This window comes from Rhinoderma darwinii, chromosome 12 (genome assembly GCF_050947455.1).
Source record: "Rhinoderma darwinii isolate aRhiDar2 chromosome 12, aRhiDar2.hap1, whole genome shotgun sequence".
NCBI classification, from domain to species: Eukaryota; Metazoa; Chordata; class Amphibia; order Anura; family Rhinodermatidae; genus Rhinoderma; species Rhinoderma darwinii.
In genome coordinates, this window is record NC_134698.1 from 44057004 (window position 1) to 44077703 (window position 20700).

The 20700-nt window shown below is 40.6% G+C and overlaps 1 pseudogene; it reads left to right on the forward strand.

Moving 5' to 3' along the window:
- Nucleotides 1-1622: 1622 nt before the first annotated feature.
- On the forward strand, nt 1623-2497 carry LOC142664434 (tRNA methyltransferase 10 homolog A pseudogene; annotated as a pseudogene).
- Nucleotides 2498-20700: the final 18203 nt, after the last annotated feature.

Here is a 20700-nt window from a genome sequence, read left to right on the forward strand (position 1 = left end):
CAAAACATGTACCTGGTACTGTAAATGTAGTTGCTGATTCTGTTTCTCGTTCGCAGTTGGAGCGTTTCAGGGATTTCCATCCTCTGGTGGACCTGGAGGGGTTTCCCTGTATGTGTGCTTCTGTGAGACTTGATAACACACACCTAACACCAGTTTTAGAGAACTCTTTGTCATCTTCTACATGGTCATGTCATGGTAAGGCATGAACAGAATGGCTTGAATGTGGTTATGTCGATAATACATTAAATAACGAGACGCATGACGGTAGAATTCTTATCGCAATTGTGTGACAAAGGTGTTTCTGCCACGGCTGCGCGAAAGCAGCTTTTATGTGTTTTTCATCTTAAAGCTGTGGGGTTTGGGAGACGTCACCAAAGTTGTTGCCTTTACTTTAATCATGAGAGGTTGGAAAAAGGACTCTGTAAAATTAGACCGTAGACGCCCTATTTCCTTTCCTCTTCTCCGTTGTCTTATATCGGCGGCATTCTGTATCTGTACTTCGAAACTTGAGACATTACTTTTGCATTGCGCATTTTCTTTAGCCTTTTTCTGAGCCCTGCGTGTCTCCAAGTTAGTTTCTTCCGCAAAAATAAAATTGTTAGGTTTGCTTTCAGATGACGTCATTATACTTTCTGGTTCTGTAAAAGTTCGGATTTGACGCTCAAAAACAGACGTTTATGGCCGTGGAACTTGGCTGACGGTTTTGAGGATAGATGACTTATTGGTTCACGTGTTGGGGGCTCCTTTAACTAGATTCCAATTTGAATCCTTATTTAAGAAATATTTGTTTGTTGCGGGTGCCCCAGTGTCGTAATTTGGGACACATTCCTTCTATATTTGGGCGGCTACAGCCGCAGATGTATCTGGTATGTCAGACAGCGACGTTAAGCGTCTGGGTAGATGGAAATCTGACTGTTTTAAGTGTTACATTCGCCTGGATTTGTTGACAGGTTAATCGTTTCGCTTTAACTAATGCCTTTCATTTCCTTTTCTCTTTTCTTGTCTATTCCAGGTTGTGGTGGCCCAAAGTGCGGTTTATAGGTCATTTGTACATATATTGGGCCGCCAGAATGATTTCTAATCATCCTGGGGGACTGAAACTTTGTACAATGTGGATATTTCTTGGAGAGGTGTTTGGGGCCTCAAATGGCTACAAGTTGAGATGGTAGCCATCAGCAAAGTTACTCATGCCCAGGCTGACCTACAGGTACATGCGGGTGGTAATGACCTGTGTTCTGTTCATTTAGCTGAGCTTATCTTGGTCATTCGTTCGGCGATAGATAGTTTTTCGGCATTTTTCCAGGATGCCATTGTAGTTTGGTAAAAGATAGTTCCCAATGTTGTATGGAAAGGGGCTTGTAAACATGTCTCTATAGAACGGGCCAGACGGATACTAAATATGCGTTTATCTCACCATGTTAGATACACAGGTGGGTTGTAATTCACCATAGACAAATGGAAGGCAACAATAGAAACCTTATGTTACAGGATGGGGCTTATTTGAACAACATTGGATTCGACATATTTATTTCTGGCCTTCAGGACGCGCTTGACAGGGCCGTGTTCCTCCTTTTGGGCGGGGTCGGAGCTCAGTCTAGGTTTATATTTCGCTCCTGTGGAGTATGGGCGGCCACCAGTTAGAACAACTAGGACATGCCACCCCGGCTACGGTGGCATCGGCATGCTTGGTGACCCCAGGAAGAACTATATATGGGCAAGTAGGGGAAGCACTGAATGTAGAAGGCAATCTCAATAAAAGAATGCACAGGGAGACCCAGCCCAGTAAAGAGCGCCTTGTGATAGATTGCAGTTTTGACGATTTAATGGCATTGAAGGATGTAAAAAAAGTTAAACAAACAGATACGGAGGTGCTATGCAGAAAATCGCAGGGTGACTCATCCTGTTCAGCTTCATCTAACAAGCCATGGTGGACAGCTGAAAAATAACATGGATCAATATGACAAAGGATGGATCAATTGGAAGGATATCCATATTAAATCTGAGCATTACAAAGATCTTATGAAGTCTGAAGACCTGGTGTATCTTACTTCCGATTCTCCTGAAGTACTCCATGAGCTAGATGAAACCAAGGCCTACATTATTGGGGGCTTAGTAGATCATAACCATCATAAGGGCATTACTTATAAACAGGCTTTGGAACTTGGAATTAGCCATGCTCAGCTTCCTCTGGGGAGTTTTGTGAAAATGAATACACGCAAAGTTCTAGCTGTGAACCACGTCTTTGAGATAATACTGGCTTTCGTGGAGAAGAATGACTGGAAGGAAGCCTTTTTCTCTGTTTTACCTCCGCGTAAAGGTGCAGTACCGATTGACGAGGCATCTGAAACGCCTGCAGATGTTTCATCTACTCTGGATGATGGGGAAGAGTTGGACAGTGATTCTGAGTTTGAAGAGGACACATTACAGATGGAGTCCAAAGACAAGAAGGATAACAATGACAGTTGACATCTTATGAATTTGTATTTTTATACATTGATTGTTGTATTTTTTTATTTTTTATTTATACTGTACAATTTTTTTTTAATTTAGTTCAATCAACCAAAAACTGTCTAAAATTATATGCATGAGTAAGGGAAGGTCTGGAAGTATCGCCCGCTCCAGATCTTCCTCTATCTCGTCCCGGAATTCTGTGGATGAACCCCCTAGGTTTGGGGAATCCAGAAATACAGGAGAACTAGGGAACTCCCTAGGCACTCAGGGTCCACGATGGCGGTTTGACCGACAAGCGAAAAGGAAGAACTTTTCCAATCATCAACGGGACAAAAAACCGAGGAGCAATTTAGAGGTAATCAATCTCTCCGCACATACCCTCTCTGATGCCCAACGAGATGTTCTGGGGAAGGGTTTAACCTTTTCACCAACCAATTCTTTCAACTTTTTTACAGCTTTGAAAGATTTACATCTTTTCTCTAGAAAACTGGTCTTAAAGAGGCTCTGTCACCAGATTTTGCAACCCCTATCTGCTATTGCAGCAGATAGGCGCTGCAATGTAGATTACAGTAACGTTTTTATTTTAAAAAAACGAGCATTTTTGGCCAAGTTATGACCATTTTTGTAATTATGCAAATGAGGCTTGCAAAAGTCCAAGTGGGTGTGTTTAAAAGTAAAAGTCCAAGTGGGCGTGTATTAGGTGCGTACATCGGGGCGTTTTTAATACTTTTACTAGCTGGGCGCTGTGAAGAGAAGTAACATCCTCTTCTCTTCAGAACGCCCTGCTTCTGACAGTGCAGATCTGTGACGTCACTCACAGGTCCTGCATCGTGACGGCCACATCGGCACCAGAGGCTACAGTTGATTCTGCAGCAGCATCAGCGTTTGCAGGTAAGATCGACTTACCTGCAAACGCTGTTGCTGCTGCAGAATCAACTGTAGCCTCTGGTGCCGATGTGGCCGTCACGATGCAGGACCTGTGAGTGACGTCACAGATCTGCACTGTCACAAGCTGGGCGTTCTGAAGAGAAGAGGATGTTACTTCTCATCAGAGCGCCCAGCTAGTGAAAGTATTAAAAACGCCCCGATGTACGCACATAATACACACCCACTTGGACTTTTACTTTTAAACACACCCACTTGGACTTTTGCAAGCCTCATTTGCATAACTACAAAAATGGTCATAACTTGGCCAAAAATGCTCGTTTTTTTTAAAATAAAAACGTTACTGTAATCTACATTGCAGCGCCTATCTGCTGCAATAGCAGATAGGGGTTGCAAAATCTGGTGACAGAGCCTCTTTAAAGAAATTACACAGTAATACATCTCCAGAATTTACCAGTCATTTAGAGAGAGAAGCTCTATTAGCGCTTGAAGATCTCTTGCGCGAACAAAATGCGGAACTGCCAGGTACGTTTCCTTCTACCGTTATGTCCAGATCGACCAGGTTTCCCCCCTTGTCGCTCTGTCCACAGATTGAAATTTTTACCAAAATGGTTATCGAGGATTTCAGGAAATTGTCCACATTTAGGACAAATGACAACATCACTAAAGACCAAAGGAGTGCCCTTAGAGAACTCCAAACATGGAATGATTTTGTCTTTAAGGCGGCTGACAAGGGGGGAAACGTAGTGATCTGGCCTACGGTGAAATATGAAAAAGAGATCTTCAGGCAATTGCGTGATAGACAAACGTATCTGAAATTGTCCTCTAGCCCTCTATGCCATTTTTCTCAGGAGTTGCGCACAATCCTGGACTTAGCTTTCGAGCGTGGAATTATTCCGAAATTTTTTTATGATGGTATGATGATTAGTGACCCCAAAATCCCTACTCTATATCTCTTGCCAAAAATCCACAAAGATCCCATTGACCCCCCGGGACGTCCAATCGTGTCCGGTATTGACGGACTATGTGATTCGATCTGCAAATTTGTTTACTACTATCTAAAAACTTTGGTAAATGATTTACCCTCGTTTGTAAGGGACACGATGGACGTCCTGTGTAGGATCAATGGGATCCAATTTGAATCGGACATGTTCTTGGTCACAGCCGATGTAGAGTCACTCTACACAAACATTAGACATCATGATGGAATGGAGGCGGTCCGTTTTTTCCTGGGGACTGGTAACCGGGATGGCCCCTTGTGTGATCTTATTTTGGAACTGCTAAAATTTATTCTTACTCATAACTTTTTTGTATTTAAAGATTGTTATTATTTACAGAAAGAAGGTACAGCCTTGGGCGCGGCATGTGCGCCGTCCTATGCAAATCTGTTTCTCGGATTTTGGGAGAGACAGATTTTCCATGGGGACGGTGCGTGTGCCGCGGACCATGTGCATTTATGGTTACGCTATATAGATGATATTTTCTTTATTTGGCAAGGATCGGAGTCTGGGCTGATGAATTTCATGCAGCAATTAAATGTAAACCCTTTCAACATCAAATTGACATATAAACATCATCAGCAGAATGTTGAATTTTTGGATATACAGATTTTTGTTGATAACTCTGGTTTCTTACAAACTGATGTTTTTCGCAAACCTACAGCAGTGAACTCTTTGCTGCATGCTTCATCAGCCCACACCCCATCCACCATTAGGGCCATCCCAGTTGGTCAATTCCTCAGTATCAGGCGGATCTGTTCCTCCAACATCCTATTTGAACAGCAATCCAATGAACTAAGAACTAGATTCAAAGATAGAGGATATAGTAACAGAATGATTAAATCGGGGTATGGGAGAGCTAGAGCCACCCCACGTGAAGTACTCTTGAGACCTAAGCCTAAACGATCAAACAACTCAGAGATACGTTTCATATCGACCTTTAATGGACAATGGAACCAAATGAGAGCCATTTTAGAGAAACATTGGCCGATCTTGAGGTCTGAGCCACAATTAGCTCAGAACCTATCAGAAAGACCCTTGATGACGGCGAGAAGGGCCATGAACCTGAAAGACTTTTTGGTTAAAAGCCACTATGTACCCCGCAATGTTTGCCCATTTGGTTCCCGAGGACCTAGAAAGGGCTGCTATCCCTGTGGTGACTGTAAAGCCTGTAGTAATACATGCCGGGCTACCAATTTTTCGTCAGTCGACGGTCTAAGACACTTTGAAATCAGGGAGTACATTTCATGTAGTTCCACACATGTGGTATATTATGCCACATGTGGTTGTCAGAAGGTATATGTTGGGCTCACGTCTAGGGAACTAAGAATGCGTACGAGAGAACATGTACGAGATATTATCAAAGCAAAGGAAGTTGAGGACCTGTCAAGTTTGAAATCACTACCCAGACACTTTAAAAAGTACCATGAGTGCAACCCAAAAACATTACTGATACGTGGTATTGATAAAATACATTGTGGCATCAGAGGGGGCAATGTGAAGAGGCTCTTAGCGCAGAGGGAATGTAAATGGATCGTGATGGTTGGATCCATGAGACCACATGGCCTGAATGAAAACTTGAGCTTTGTTCCATTTTTATAATCTACATCCTGTATCACTTTTTAATTTTGTTTTTTATTCATTTTATATTTAGGTTTCTATATAGTGTCCTTATATGCCTGCTGCCTGACTGTGGATTGAGGGAGTTCTTTATCCTCTCCGTCTCAGATCGAACATCATACACATTAAAAAAAATAATAGAGTCGAATCATCGCTTTGCATACTCCTGATCTTCAAATATGATCGTCATCTACATAATATATATGATACCTGTATCTTTAGTTATTTGTATATATACCTATATGATATGTAGAGGGTACTCTATATTTTTGTGCATATTCTTCAAATATTAGCATTCTTTGAATACTGTAAATTTTAATATATTTGACATTAGTTGTAATTAGTGTACAATAGATATATATGCCATTATGAGATATATGTGTTCATATTTGTATCAAATACGGTATGATTTTAGTAGCCTTTAGATTGGTCCATCAATATATGTAATATTCCGCCTATTTATATGGAGTATTTAGTCATCCTTGATGTATTAGTTCATAAATTGGGGCATAGAGGTGTATGTAATGGGAAATATATATGTACATTTATATGTTTATCAGTTTTTGGTGATATTATTTATTATTCATTATTATTTTTTATTGCACTACCACAGTATATATTATTACTTTGTATAGGTCTTTAATATATATATAGATACCTATGTTTATATGTATATTTATAATTATATCGTTTTTTTGGCTGAGCCAGATATATCGTAATTTGCACTATTTTTATACATCAATAGTATCCCCTATTGTCTTATCACTTTTTCTTTCTTTTTCACATTAATTCCCCCTTCTTTTTCTTTCTTTTTTATTGTTCTATATATATATAGACTCTGTATTTAAATTCTGTATTTATATTTTCACAACATTCTCACATCGGGTTTCATATTTATTTATGCATAGTAATATATATTTGGGGAGACTATGGATTTTTTCTCCCTCTTTATATTCACATTTCTAGCACAATATCTACATACATTTTTAGATCTCCATTAGCATCTCTGTCCTTGTCATGTTAATGGGGTACTGCCTCGGCATATACACATAGTTACTTGCATTTAGAACATATACGATCTTACTTACATATTTGATGCCCTTCTATGCGATGAGTGCGCATTCGTGTGTCGGCTGCTGGCGAGGTGTTGTCTCCGCTCCGTCTCCCTTGGTGCACTGCGCATGTCCGGAACTCCCGTTACGCGTCGGGAATCCGGATGTGTGCTCCAGCACCTGGAGGCGGAAGTGGGGCGATCCTCGCTTCCGGCTGCGTCACGGCGCATGCGCCGAAAATCATTGCCAGTTATCCATTGATGCATCACAGTATAAAAAGGTAGTTAAACACGGCATCGACACACGCACATCTCCCCCTGAGGAAGCAACTTAATAGCGAAACGCGCGTTGGGGCTATTGTGTCGGAGCGAACACTGACTCTCACAATCTCTATTATGGGTAAGCTGCTGCCACGTGTTTCTGTAAATCAATTGCACTAGCATTTCACTATGAATTTTCTCCTAAACTACTTTAATGGTTACCTAGGTCTGGTAGTCTTTCCCTATCAGATTTACTTATTTACATATTTAAAGGGGAATCTGTATACTGATCAGAACTAGTGGACAATACAGCCAAATACCCATCTTTTCTATTTTGAAATATCAGCAATCGTTCCTAACCGTTTTACTAGGGTCTTGTCCTGTTATCTATCTGTTTTAATTGTTTGTGACTATATGTTAATAAAATATTTATTATTTATATATACTCTTGGCTACAAACTCCTTTTCTTGTGTAGTTGGTATATATATGGGCAAGGTTCCCCATATGATTATTTTGTAATAAAGCTGTGGCCGACCCCCACTTTATCCACAAAACTATATCCGTGTCTTATTATTTATGTAGATATTTCGTAGGTTTATCCATGCAGGCGATGGGAAAATTTGCATAAGCCAGAGAGCTGTTGACTGGCAGTGGTAGGAAAGGGTTAGCAAATTTTCCCTCCATTCCTGAGCCGGCTATTGATTGGTCACAAGTTGTTAGGGGGCATCCACATGTGAGATGATATATTCCTGCTGTGGAGGTTGCTCTGTCTCTTGGGACACCTCCACAGCACAGTGCAGACGTTCCCACCCACCCTCCCTATTTGTAATATATTTTCTATGGTTATGTCTTTTAGCCTGAATATTTTGTAACATGCTGTATTTTATATGTATTGTGGGTGTCACAGCTTGGCGTATGGGAGGACCTTGTCCCTTTCAAAACCGGGAGGAATTTGTAAGGGTCACCAGACAAAACAAGTAGGACATGCCATCAGCGGCTGCGGTGGCATTGGCATTCTTGGTGACCACAGGAAGAACTATAAATGGGCACGTTTTCCCATGTGTTAACTTTGTAATAAAGCTGTGGCCGACCCCCACTTTATTCACAACACTGTATCTGTGTCTTATTATTTATGTAGATATTTCGTAGGTTTACCCATGTAGGCGATGGGAAAAGTTTTGCTACAGTTATAATACAGTCAGTCATATAAAGTTAATTGGTAAAAGTAGAGACTGCTCTTTTAGTAAGTTAAAAATATATAATTTTGAAAGGTTTTTCTTGAATGCAATCCATTTTTACCCTTTCAGGACTTAGTCATTTTTTACTTTTTTATTTTCGTTTTTCACTCCACGCTTTCCAAGAGCCATAACGGTTTTAATTTTCCTATCAATGGAGTGTTATAAGGTCTTAATTTTTTGCGGGAGAAGTTGTAGTTTCTATTGACACCATTTAAAATACCATATAATGTACTGGGAAACTGAAAATATATATATATTTGTGGGCTGAAATTGGAAAAAAAGTGTGATTTTCGCTAACGTTTGTGTGTGATTTACAGCACAGCACATCGAGGTCACGCTGGGCTGTCATTTACAGCGTAATCTCGCGAGACTACGCTTGAGGTGCTGTAAATCACACACAAACATTAGCGAAGTGTCAGGATTCTGAATAGACATCACGTCCTGGTTGGTAGTGATGTCTGTTAACTAACAGGACACTTGAGTAACGTTAATATGTGTGTATGTGGCTGCACATAGTGATCTAGTAAGATCACTATGTGCTGTGTAAATTAATGGAGAGAAGTGTATGACGCTGATTGGTCAGCGTCATACACTTCTCTCCACAACGCCCACTTTGTCAAAAAGTAAAAACACACCCAGTTGGGCATTAAGAAACTCATTAGAATAAACTAAAATAGGTCATAACTCGTTTTTCTAAATAAAAAAACACTGCTGTAATCTACATTACAGCGCTGATCATATTATGTAGAAGATATGGCATTTATAATGTGGTGACAGAGGCTCTTTAAATAATGTTATATTGTAATAGCTCAGACTTTTACGGATGCAGCGATACCAATTTTGTTTATTTTTTTATATTACTTTAGAGGAAAACGTTTTGTTTTTTTACTTTTAATATTTAATTGCACTTTTTTCACAACTAAAAACTTTATCAAACTGTTTTTTTACACATTTTATTGGTCCCCCTAGGGGACTTGAAACAGTGATCATTATATCACTGGTACAATACACAGAAATACTAATGTATTGCAGAATATTGTAATTTTTTTTAATTTAGTTTTCAGGAACTCATGCTGAGTTCAAATATGTTTCAGATTGGCAAAATAGACATCTATCCTCGATTTTTTTTTTTTTTAATTATTATTCATTACAACAATACATACAAAATACTTAGGTTGAGTTTAATTCCTTAACCCCCCACCCACCCACAACCTAGACCCGGTCTGGGATATTAACTGAATGTATAAAAAAAGGAAGGAACAACATATATGTAAAGGCTTGATTCACTATGTGTTATATCTAATACCCCAATGTGTTGTATGTTTTTTGTTGTTTAAACCCTATGATACATCTCTTACATTACAAATAAGGATTTAATTGTCTATTCCACTCAATAAATGAGGGGTTTTGTCCAATATCCAGTGTCTAATAATCAGCAATTTAGCAATAAAAAGTGTTTTAAGCAACCCCGTTCCCAGTAAAACGAATTGAGAATGTGGTGAGACAGCTCCACATGGAAATCAAATTTACACCCCAAAAGATTTTTTTCCCAATATTCCAAGATCTTCGGGCAGTTCCATATTAAATATAATAAATCTGCACCATCCGACATACACTTGAGGCATCTGTCTTTTCTCTCACTGTAAATTTTATTGAGAGAATAGGGTATATAATATAACCTATGGACAAAATTGAATTAAATTAATTGATGATTTAAATTTAACGACCACCTTCCAGATGTTATTATAGATTTTTGCGCGATGATATTCATTCAGGGGTCTTAGTTCTTTTTCCCATTGTTTTTCACTATTAAATTTTGTTTTAATAAGTTTATATTGTATTAAGCCTTTATATATTTTTGCCAGAGCCCCTTTCTAAAGATACCGGGGATATTTGGAACAGCTTCCTGTCTACAGATTTATCAACTGCATGTTTAAGTTGGAGGGATGCAAATTTTTGCTTCTTTCCTAATCTATAGTACCTTTCAATAATGTCCCAGGGTTTAATTTTCATATTCTCAAAAACGTCGCTGATGCTTTTTATCCCTTTTTCCCCTAGGGGATTATATTCAGAGAGGGAGTATAATTCAGGTAAATTTGTGTTAAACCATAGGGGTGTAAACCCAAATGCTCACTGATAGTTAGAGATTTTACCTAACAATTTTTAATTGAATCACTGTGCAATTGACCTGATTCGAGAGTCTCCAATATACCCGAGAAGTGTCCCTCCACTTTCTTTGTCAAATAATGCAAAAAAACTGTATTCTCCCATTCCTGGATATACTGGAGCTGGGTAGCTAAAAAGTACATATTGATATCTGGGAATGACAAACCACCTTTGTCTTTGGGCATGCATAAAAAAAATGTTTCCTACGCCAGATTAAATTATCAAATAAAATTCTAATCTAATTAAATATTTTATCCTCGATCCATATAGGGGTATCTGAAAAAAATATCAATTTTGGGAGTAGCACTGATTTAATCAGACAGATCTTATTGGCTCTACATAATGGGAGCTCATTCCAACTTTTAGTTTTCCTTTTTAATTTCCTATATCAAAGGCTGCACATTAAGATCTACAAATGTATCTATATGTCTAGAGATATTCACTCCCAGATATTTAAATATATCTCCCTTTTCAACTATTTTTAAATCTGTATAAACTCCTAATTCTACATCTTCCAATGGTAGCAATATGGACTTCCCCCAGTTTATACACAATCCAGAGAAGGAACTGTATTCCTGTATTTTAGCTATCACATGTTAAATGTTTTCATTTGGATTTGTCAAGAATAACAATAGGTCATCTGCATATAGTGCAGTTTTATCTTCATTTCCTCCAGCACCAAAGCCCTGGATTCCTCCATCCGCCCTAATCAGGGATGCAAGGGGCTCAACTGCCAATGCAAAAGCAGGGGGGAGAGGGGACAACCAGAAAATTCAGTACCCCTGCCGTTTACATTTACACTTGCTCTTAGTTTTGTATACAATAATTGAATAATTTTAATATATATTTCTCCAAATCCAAATTTCCTCATTACCGCCCCAATATATCCCCACTCCACCCTGTCGAATGCTTTATATTGTCCTTTTTACACGCTTCTGTTAAGCCCTGGGCTGCCATGACAACCATCAGCACCCCGCTATCACATCATTGGGGGCAGATGAGCGGTCAGCAGCCTCCCCTCTCTTTGTAATGCCTTAGATGTAGCGGTCGCAATTGCTGTTCCTGGCCGTTAGTCCCGGGTGTCTACTGTAATATACAGCTGACACCCTCAGCATATGGAGCGGGGTCAGCACGTGAGCCCGCTTTATACTTCAGGACGTGCTATTACATTGTGGTGCGCGAAGGGGTTAAATTGAAGCTGACTAAAGATCAAGCTGCAGAAACTCATAGCGATCAGCTGTTATCACTGGGAAAAGCTGCAGAGAGACATTTATTAAAGGGCTATTCCCATCGTAGACATTTATGGCATACCCACAGAAAATGTCTTAAATGTCTGATGGGTCCCAGCTCTGGGTTATTCCTTGCCCCATCCATTGATTTTCTGCCTGGAGGTGGCAGCCAGCAGCTGAGATGGGGCAGGGTCAGGGACACAGATTAGTTAATTCTGGACATAGATTAAGGTACCAGAGGTCGTGCTGCTGCTATGTTGTATCGGGCTGGTTATACAAAATAAGGGGGGGGCATGTCATTTTTTCTATTTATTATGTATTTAAAAAATAAATACATTAAAAAAATTGACATGGGGTCCCCCCCAATTTTCATAGCCAGCCAGATACAACACAGCAGCAGCCTAGCATTACCAGGGTGGGCCACTGTTTTTGACCTTTCCCAGCCTAATAATACCAGCTTGCGTCTGCCCCAGTGCCCGATCATCGCTACAGATGGTCAGGTACTGGATCGTACCTGGCTCTTCCCAGTACCCCTGGTGGTGGTGGGTACCAGGGTAATATTGGGAGTTTGTTAGTCCCTGCACCAGCTAACACTAAGCCCTGCCTTAGTAATGGATAGTGTCAATCAGCCAGTGGCCTGGGCACTAATGTCTGAAGGGGCCCAAAAGCCCCTCTGCCACATAACAAGAATCCAGTATTATATATGGCACATGATAGGTAGGGGCATTGTTCCAGATTTTGTTATAAGGCCCAAGAGCTTTAAATTGCGACTGATGGTTTTGATAACAGTACTACATTTGGACTGTCTGGCAATTTGACCTGAAGAAGATCACTGAAAGATTTTCTATGCCTTATTATTTAGTAATTCCTGAAAATAATCCTTTGATCAACCCCCTGAGTAATAATCTGTTTATGATACTGTCAGCTGCAGCCCAGCATGTCTTAAAACAGAGTCAAGTGTGATTCAGCGGAACAAAGCAATGTCGTATGTGCAGGGGCGTAGCTAGGGGAAGGTCAGGCGGGGCATGTGTCCCAGGCGCAACTTAGTGGGGGGCGCCAGCGCCACCTCCTCCTGCACTATAATTGTACCTGTGTCTATAGGACACAGGCACAATTAGAAGCAATGAATAGCCGGGTACGTTCCATTCCCGGCTATTCAGCTCTTTTGTACCAGAGAAGTGCTATCGTGCTTCCGTCGATGAAAGGCGCTGACTGACAGGGAAAGTCATCCTGCCCAGCCAATCAGCGCCTTTCATATGCGCTTCGTTCAACCCCCAGGAGACCTGCGCAGAAAAGAGCAGGTCTCCATGGCTGCCGGACGGCGTGGGAGCGGGATTAAGGCGAGTTTAAATTGTTTATTTTATTGTAATAAAAGGTGTGTGGCCTTATCTACAAGGGGGGCTTTATCTACAGGGGGGCCTTTATCTACGGGGGGGCTTTATCTACAGTGGGGGCTATATACTGGGGTGGGCTATCTATGGAGCACCATATACAGGGGTGGACTATATCTACAGGGGAGCTATATACAGGGGTGGGCTATATCTACAGGGGTACTATATACAAGGGTGGGCTATCTATGGAGCACTATATACAGGGGTGGGCTATATCTACAGGGGGGGCTATATACAGGGGTTGACTATATAGGGAGCACTATATACAGGGGTGGGCTATCTGTGGAGCACCATATACAGGGGTGGGCTATATCTACAAGGGGGGCTATATACAGGGGTGGACTATATGTGGAACACTATATACAGGGGTGGACTATATGTGGAACACTATATACAGGGGTGGACTATATGTGGAACACTATATACAGGGGTGGACTATATTTGGAGCACTATATACAGGGGTGGACTATATGTGGAGCACTATATACAGGGGTGGGCTATATCTACAGGGGGCTATATACAGGGGTGGGCTATCTGTGGAGCACTATAGGGGGAGCTATTTGTGGGACACTATATACAGGGGTGGGCTATATGGGGGCACATCACCGGTGAGTCACTTAATGTAAATGTTTATTCTGCCTCTAATCAGCACTGTAGTCACTGTATGATCTGCAGCGAGATGATGGTGGTATCATTTATTTTTTGTGAAACAGCATCTCCCAGTATGTCCTTACCATTGTTCGGTCCATGCTGGGAGCTGTAGGTTTACGCCATACAAACCTGTACAGCAGGGGTTGCACTAAATTGAGCTGTATTTGTGCTGGTGCTGTATTTATGAACTGAGCTTGGTTCTGGGACTGTATATATGTACTGAGCTTGGTTCTGGTGTTGTGTATAGAACTATATTGCTTGTATAATGTACAAATGTTTTTATGCTACATAAAAAGAAATGTGGAAAACATATGACACGTCATTGATTGGTAGAGAAAACAAACATGGCGAGGGGGAAGGAGATGTTGGAGGGGGGGGCGCCAAACTGAATCTTTGTCCCGGGTGCTGGAGAACCTAGCTACGCCTCTGAGTATGTGGTATGCTGTGTATTCTGTACTGGTAGAGTAGGAAGATGGTTGGAAAATAATTTGATTATCTAACAATATTTAAACGGTGCTTTAAATATCATCCTAGAAAAGATTTAGGAGTTTTAAAAAAGGGATGAACAGCAGAGATATTGATAGCACAATGCAGATTATGAGGATATTTTCCATTTTGGCATCCAAAAATACAATTCCTGCTATGAAGTAAGACTATTAATATAAGACTTCTCTCCACATGGATGAGCAGAGAGCCACACACAAGTATTGTACTTACCGTATTTGAAAAGCGAGTTTGCAAATATTTATTAAAAATATATTTACAAAGCACAGCAAGCTAAGGTTTATTATAGTAGTTCATTGTGGTATAATTTTAAATGTTATCAATTCATTGTTTACTACCCTTTAAAGGGAACCTTTCAAGTTAAAAATGCAGTCCAATTGACAGGCAGCATGTTATAGAGCAGAAGCTGCTGAGCAGATTGATATATAGGTCTGTAGAAAAAGACTCAGTATAACCTTTAATTTATTGATCCAAACCTCTGCACATTCTGAGCTTAGGCGTCCAGTGGGCGTTCCTACTCTGTGTGGGCACTCATACAGGGAATACGGTCAATCACTAGGATTGCCCACTGGATTCCTAACCATAGAAAGAGCAGAAATTTTGATCAATAAATTACAAGTTATACTGAATATTTTCTTACCAAATTATACAGCAATCTTCTCAGATACTGCTTCTCTATAATATGCTGCCTGTAGATGAAACTGCATTTTCAACATGAGAGGTTCACTTTAACCTGTTCAGGACCGGGCTGTTTTGAGCCTTCCGGACCAGACATTGTTTAGCCATTTTTAGCACACGCTAGTTAAACGGCTATAACTTTTTTATTTATTAGGCTAGCGACGTGATTTTTGCGATGTTTTTTTCAGATACAATGCAGGTTTCTTTTTTATAATTTGTATACAAATCTTTTTTGCTATTTTAGAATTCTAGGCTTAAAGTTTGAAACTAATAGTAAAAAAAATATGAGTTTTTACTTTTTTCTGGTAATAATATACGTAGTTTAACCCTAAAATAATTGTCTACCGTAAATTTTGATATATGCCTCCGATCCGACCGATTAACCCCTCACATGCTGCGTTCAATAGAGATCGCAGCATGTGAGGAGTTTATAGCCACCGGCGCCCCAGCAACGTGATCGCTGGGTTGCCGGTGGCTGCAAAGGCGATCGGAGGGTTGATACTTACCTCCCGGTCCGCCAGTAACGGAATCCTCCTATGCCCCGTCGTCGGCGGGGCCCAGGAGGCTTCCGGTACCATCAGCAAGATGACGCCAGCTCAGCTTCCGGCTCAGAAGCTGAGCCGGCGTCATCAGCAGTGGGTGTCCGCTGTATGTTACAGCGGACACCCCGATCTATCGTCAGGAACCGGAGCTAGCTCCGATTCCTGCCATTAACCCCTTCAATGCAGCGATTCACTGCAATCGCTGCATCAAAGTGGTTTGTATGCAATCGGCAGCCTTGCCATGCGATGGCAAGGCTGGCGAATGCTACTATGGCAACAGGATGCCTAACAATGGCTTCCTATCTGCCATCACGTTAGCCGATTAGGCCCCGCCCGGAGGCGGAGCCTGATCGGCTTGCTGTCAGTGAACAACTGACAGTTCTAATACATTGCACTACATAGGTAGTGCAATGTATTAGAACATCGAAAAAAAACTGTTGGACCTTCAAGCCCCCTAGTGGGACTAAAGAAAAGTGTAAAAAAAAAGTGTAAAAAAAAGTTCAAATAAAAGTTGTAAAAAATACAATAAAAGTTTCAAATAATAACACAAAACACAATCGCCCTTTTTCCCTTATCAAGTCATTTATTATTGAAAAAAATAATAAAGCCATACATATTTGGTATCGCTGCGACCGTAACGACCTTAACTATAAAAATATTATGTTATTTATTCCGCACAGTGAACGCCGTAAAAAAAATAACTAAAAAATACTGACATAATTGCTATTTTTTGGTCACTTTGTCTTCTAAAAATTGAAATAAAATGGGATCAAAACGTCGCATGTATCCAAAAATGGTGTCTATAAAAACTATAACTCGTCTCGCTAAAAACAAGCCCTGATACAGCTCTGTAAACGAAAAATTTAAAACCGTTATGGCTGTCACAACTTGGCGACAGTAAAAATCCATTCTCTTTACAAAAGTTATTTTATTGTGCAAAAAGTTGTAAAACATAAAAAGTGCTATAAATTAGGTATCACCGGAATCGGACTGACCCGCAGAATAAAGCTAACATGTAATTTATAACGCATGGTGAACGCTGTATAAAAAGAACTAAAAAAATATGCCAGAATTGCTGTTTTTTGGTCACCTTGCCTCCCAAAAAAAAAGGATAACAAGTGATCAAAAAGTCGCATGTACCCCAAAATGGTACCAATAAAAACTACAACTCGTCACACAAAAAAAAACAGTCGTCATACCACTACGTCTATGAAAAAATTAAATTAGTTAAGGCTCCAATAAGCGAGGAAATAAAAATATGCAGTTGTGCCGGCCCGAGGGGAACGTTTCTTCTGTTTCAAGTCGCGAATTATCAAGGCCCCTAAAATTAGGGAACCAGGAAGGGGAGGGCCCAAACATATCTGCTGGAAGTGTGGGCGCCCGTATTATACCAGGACATCACTACCCAGCAAAATTCCCCAAACTTTAAAGGTGCGGAGTGCGGACCAAAAGGGGAATAAGTAAAGACCATTTATTAGTGCGACACCGGCCTGTGCAGAAAGGATTGTTTCACAGCATAACATACATCTATGGATTATTTTATTGGTTTTTTTTACCCCACTATACCACCTGACTATGCCCATTATATACTCCGCCCGCCTTACATGTACCCCCACATTATAAACGGAAACACCAGTAAGACTCCAAACAGAACTACTACAAGCAAAATCCACGCTCCAAAAGCCAAATGGCGCTACCTCCCTTCTGAACCCTACAGTGTGCCCAAACAGCAGTTTACTTCCACATATATGGCATCGCCATACCCGGGAGAAACCTTTTAACAATTTTTGGGGTGTGTGTCTCCAGTGGCACAAGCTGGGCGCCACATATTGGCATATCTATTGAAAAACCATTTTCACTCTGCAACATCGCGTGCACACCAATTTCTGCCAATCACCTGTGGGGTTAATATGCTCACTACACCCCTAGGTGAATACCTTGAGGGGTGTAGTTTCCAAAATGGGGTCACTTCTGGGCGGGATCCACTGTTTTGGTCCCACAGGGACTTTTCAAATGCGACATAGCGATCAGAAACCAATCCAGCAAAATCTGTACTCCAAAAGCCAAATGGCGCTCCTTCCCTTCTGAGCCCTACTCTGTGCCTAAACATCAGTTTATGACCACATATGTGGTATTGCCGTACATTGGAGAAGTTGCTTTACAAGTGTTGGGGTGCTTTTTTTCATTTATTTGTTGAGAATATGAAAAATTTAGCTAAAACTACGTCTTATTGAAGAAAAAGGATTTTTTTTATTTTCACTGCCCAATTCTAATAAAATCTATGAAACACCTGTGGGGTCAAAATGCTCACTACACCCCTAGATGAATTCCTCAAGGGGTGTAGTTTCGTGAATCGAGTCACTTTTGGGGAGTTTCCACTGTACTGGTACCTTAGGAGCTTTGCAAAAGTGACATGGTGGCAAGAAAATAATCCAGCAAAATCTGTGCTCCAAAAGCCAAACGGCACTCCTTCTCTTCTGATCCTTGCCGTATGCCCAAACAGCAGTTTATGACAACAAATGGGGTATTGCCGTACTCCAGAGAAGTTGCTTTACAAATGTTGGGGTTCTTTTATTCCTTTATTTGTTGAGAAAATGAAAAATGTTAAACTAAAGCTACGTCTTATTGTAAAAAAAGGATTTTTTTTATCTTCACTGCCAAAATCTATGAAACCCCTGTGGGTTCAAAATGCTCACTACACCCCTAGATGGATTCTTGAAGGGGTGTAGTTTCCTAAATGGAGTCACTTTTTTGGTGTTTTCACTGTTTTGGTCCCTTAGGGGCTTTGCAAATGCGACGTGGTCTCCGCAAACCATACCTGCTAAATTTGAGCTCCAAAAGCCAAATGGCGCTCTTTCCCTTCTAAGCTCCACCGTGTGTCCAAACAGCCGTATATGACCACATGCGGGGTATTATTTACTCAGGAGAAATTGCTTTACAAAAGTAGTGGTGCATTTTCTCCTTTTAGTCCTTGTGGAAATTAGAAAAAATTAGCTAAACATACATTTTCTTTGAAAGAATGTCGATATTTATTTTCACGGCCTAATTACAATAATTTCTGCAAAAAACCTGCGGGGTTAAAATGCTCACTATACCCCTAGATAATTTCCTCAAGGTGTATAGTTTCCAAAATGGGGTCACTTTTGGGGGATTTCCACTGTTTTGGTGCCGCAAGAGCCTTTCAAACCCGACATGGAGCCTAAAATATTTTCTAATAAAAAGGAGGCCCCAAAATCCACTAGATGTTCCTTTGTTACTGAGGCTGGTGCTTCAGTCAATAAGTACACTAGGGCCACATGTGGGATATTTCTAAAAACTGCAGAATCTGGGCAATAGATGTAGAGTTGCGTTTCTTGGGTAAAACTTTCTGTGTTACAAAAAAAATAGATGAAAAATGAATTTCTGCAAAAAAAAAAAGAAATTTGAACATTTCACATCTACTTTGCCTTAATTCCTGTGAAACATCTAAAGGGTTAAGAAACGTTCTAAATGCTGTTTTGAATACTTTGAGGGGTGAAGTTTTTAAAATGGGGTGACTTATCGAGGGTTTCTAATATATAAGGCCCTAAAATCCACTTCACATCTGAACTGTCCCCCGTAAAAATAGCCTTTTGAAATTTTCTTGAAAATGTGAGAAATTGCTGCTAAAGTTCTAAGCCTTGTGATGTCATAGAAAAATAAAAGGATGTTCAAAAAACGATGCCAATCTAAAGTAGACATATGGGGGATGTTAATTAGCAACAATTTTGTGGTGTATAACTATCTGTCTTACAAGCAGATACATATAAATTTCGAAAAATTCAAATTTTTGCAATTTTTCGATAAATTTTGGTGTTTTTCCACAATTAAATACTTAATGTATCGAGCAAATTTTGCCAGTAACATAAAGTCCAATGTGTCACGAGAAAACAATCTCAGAATCGCTTGGATAGGTAAAAGCTTTCCGAAGTTATTACCACATAAAGTGAAACATGTCAGATTTGAAAAAATTGGCTGTGTCCTGAAGGCCAAAACAGGCTGTGTCTTGAAGGGGTTAATTTGAGGTTCAACAAGAGTTGCAGCTGAAACGACTGCTTGGACCTGTTTCATGGCGTTGAATCCTTTCGAACAGATCTTTTACCAGTGGAGTCAAACTGTGAATCTGCTCTGCCAGGGCGAGAATAGGTTCCATAGAGAAAGAGACAATTTTAAAGGCTTGTGATTTTGTCAAGGAATCACTACTTGAGCAATTCCCCATGTTGAAAATGTATGGAATTGCTATACAAGAAATTCCCCAAAGGCAGTTGGAGACTGTCTGGATCAAGCGTGCAGGTAAATCAGCTACCTTAAGTCTGTCACCACTCTGATCAGCAGAGTCTAAGGGCCAATTCACAGTGAGTTTTTTTACACTTTCTTTGATGCGGAAAACGCGTTAAAAACGGCTGAAAATGCCTCCCATTGATTTCAAAGGGAGGCGGAGGCGTATTTTCCCACGAGCGGAAAACCGTCTCGCGGGAAAAAGAAGCGACATGCCCTATCTTCGGGCATTTATGTCTCTGACCTCCCAATGACATCAATGGGAGGCAGAGAAATAGTATTTCACCGAGTACTTTGCCCGCGGTGCTCAATGGCCGCGGACGAAAAACGCCCTAAAATCGGCATGCAGGCAGAGCAAAATCTGCCTCAAAATTCCAAACAGAATTTTGAGGCATATTTTCCACCTGCAAAAAAACTCAGTGTGAACCCAGCCTAAGGCTACTCTATGGTCTTCATCAGAGCCCACCGAAAGGCAGGTTGGAGTTAGCTGCATAGAACCCAGGTTGCTTTTACAGAATACGGTGTTGGACAGGAGGTGCAATGCAGGCAATACCAGAACAGATAACCAGACAAGCTAGTGGGGTAATCAGCAAGCAGAGTTCCCACCCAGGAGATACTAAAAGTCGAAATCGCAAAACAGAAGAATACCAGGACTTGCAGAGTTCAAAACCAGCCAAGAGCAGAATGGCCAAATCAGTGAGCAGAGGGTAAATCCAAAGCCAAAGTAGTCAAGGTCCA